The sequence below is a fragment of the Anneissia japonica genome, unplaced genomic scaffold (assembly GCF_011630105.1).
Source record: "Anneissia japonica isolate Jap-2015-1 unplaced genomic scaffold, ASM1163010v1 scaffold287727_len1644234_cov201, whole genome shotgun sequence".
NCBI classification, from domain to species: domain Eukaryota; kingdom Metazoa; phylum Echinodermata; class Crinoidea; order Comatulida; family Comatulidae; genus Anneissia; species Anneissia japonica.
The window spans coordinates 1,357,504-1,360,038 of record NW_022713615.1 but is presented as its reverse complement, the minus strand read 5'-3'; the positions used below and the strand labels follow the sequence as shown (position 1 = coordinate 1,360,038).

The following is a 2,535-nucleotide window of genomic DNA, read 5'->3' as shown; positions in this document are numbered from 1 at the left end:
ATTTATATTTGCCTATATATTTGGCATATGGGCTCCATATGGGTAAACCATGGGCAAGCCCCATATGTGATTGCCCAGACGGATCCCATAAGGGAAAAATATGGGGTAGCCCATAAGACTTTTCCCAGATATTTTGCATATGGGCCCCATGTGGGATTGTTACCTGGGATTTGTTTAAAATTCAACGACAACAAAAAACTAGGAGTTGGTATGAGGACGGTGAGAAGGCCTTTTCGCTTGGATGATCCTTCAGATGAGGAGGAAACTTCTCAGGTTTGTATTTTTTATACTTTAAAAAATATACTGTATAAATGTATAAATTTTCTGTATTAAAAAAATATGTCTAGATAATGGTTTTGAAGACTAAAATTCTGGTGAAGTAATCAACATCATTTGGATAGTGTGACCAGGCCTATAGTATTAACAGGGAACATTTTCAACAGTGTAGCGTAGCAATTTGCTACACAATTTTAGACCTAGGTCACATAAAATTGCCACAGTCATTAAAGCTTACATTCATATACCACCAAAATTTATTACCAACTATTGCTAATCAACATTTTGAGATGAAAATTTTCTCCGAGTAATGATATTTTATACAAACTATAAATATCTGCATTCAACAACAATAGGTTATTTTGGAAACCAGAGTTTTTTTTGTGATGTCAATAGTTTCAATAAATTTTTTAATGCAATTTTCATGGTTCTTCAAAACTTTTACACAGGTTTTTTGTTTTGTTTCCAGGTACCAAAGAAAAAAAAGCAGAAAATAGCACCAACAGAAACAAGTAGAAATATCTTGAAAGAAGTGGAGAAGCGCCAGACTGCGTCTACTAGTACGCCTGACACTCCAGCAACACATCCAGCGGAATGTCAATGCAAGAAATATGATCATTTGTTGGTAAAATATACCAACTTGAAGCAGAAATTTAAAGACACCAAGTTGTCAAAGATTTAACCACTTACAAGAATGAGGTTGTTAAAACAGGGAGTGTTGCTTCCTATGTTTCAAATGACCAGGAGGTTGAGCAAGGTGATCCATCTCCTGCACAGAAAGAAAAGGTCAAGCAGATGTCGAGGTAAAGATATATTTTTGGTTTTTTTTTTTTAAACTTGCAGGATATCGTGCAGTGCTAGTGTTTTTGTGTTTTGGATGTCTTGTTTTTAAACACCAAAAATTATTTCAGCATCACATAAGACTATTAGGAAGGGTCCAGTCAGAAGTACAAACAAGTTTTTTTTTTAATCATACCGACCGAATCTATTTCAAAAAGTTTTCTGTGCTTGGACAAAATAACTTTTTTTTAGGCTAATGGCTGTTAATGACATAATTTTATTGTTGGTTTGTTACAGGTTTAAAAGTTCTGTGTATGGTATTTTCCTCTTTATTTATTTTTTTTTAGGTAGATGTTGGACATGGTATCATCATGGAAAATTCCAAATTAATGGCAATCACTCAGGCTAGTGATGGGCCAACAAAACTAGCAAGAAATTTGTTTGTGGCACTTTTCCCTTTTGATGAAGTGATTGGAAAATCACTTACGGGCAAAAAAAGTAATGCACATAATTACAGCGTACAAAAGGAAAAGCTTGATCCAAACCGAATCGGTGCCATTCTTTGTATGTGTAGTTCTTTTCCATTTTTTTAATTACAACAATAGTTAAATGTTAAGGTGTAGTATGTAATCAATCACCTGTAGTTATTGTTGTGATTGTATAATTGGACTTAGGTTCTACTGTAGTAAGTCAACCTTTGACCTAATAAACAACAAAAGTCATCCATAATCACAGTACAATGTTGTATGTATATGAGGTAAAAAACTTAACCGCGGTGAAAAGTTTATGATTAATATGCAAATATACATTTGTATTTAATAAATTATTAACACTATATGCAATTACTATATCTATACTGTACAAAAAAGGACTTTAAATACGTTTTTAAAAATACTGTTAATTTATATTTAGTAGTAAGCTTTTAACTGTTGGCGGCGCTATTCCAGCATGGAATTTTCCACTGTATCAAATCAAAATGACATGAAGCACAGATAAGTTTCAGTAGCTTAAAAAAGACATTTAAAATATCTAGGCTTAGACAAATTACTCTCAGGTCTATAATTTACAAGGGCCCTGTGTACCTAGAGCTCCACAGATAATTCTGCTGCAGTGCTAGCTAGCTTCACTGACTGGGCCTAACCGCAAGATTTTTTACGTGGGCTGCTTCAAGAAATTCTGACTTAGATTTTGCAGTTCCTAGCGATGTATTGCCTCATTGATTTAATCCTAATATTTAGATTCAAGAGAAATTTGTTTGTTTGATACGTTATTGATATTGATGACGTCATCTGTCTTTTGAACCGTACGTAAAATGTAGGTTCTACTGTACTTGCTATGCAATTTTAGAATTGAATACCATTTTCTACAGACGATATTCCCAGGAAGCACACTTGAAATGTGGATCAAATTAGCACCTGTGTTAATACAAGAAAAAAATCCGTCAAGTGTTATTATACATTGTGGAACAAACAACATGAA

General features: G+C 33.6%; 1 long non-coding RNA gene across 1 annotated transcript; it reads left to right on the top strand.

The window, feature by feature from the left end:
* The first annotated feature begins 186 nt into the window (after positions 1-186).
* Positions 187-1,723, top strand: LOC117108599. Its single transcript, XR_004445388.1, has 3 exons — positions 187-273; positions 746-1,079; positions 1,404-1,723. It is a non-coding gene; the product is annotated as an uncharacterized LOC117108599 (long non-coding RNA).
* The last annotated feature ends 812 nt before the right edge of the window (positions 1,724-2,535 follow it).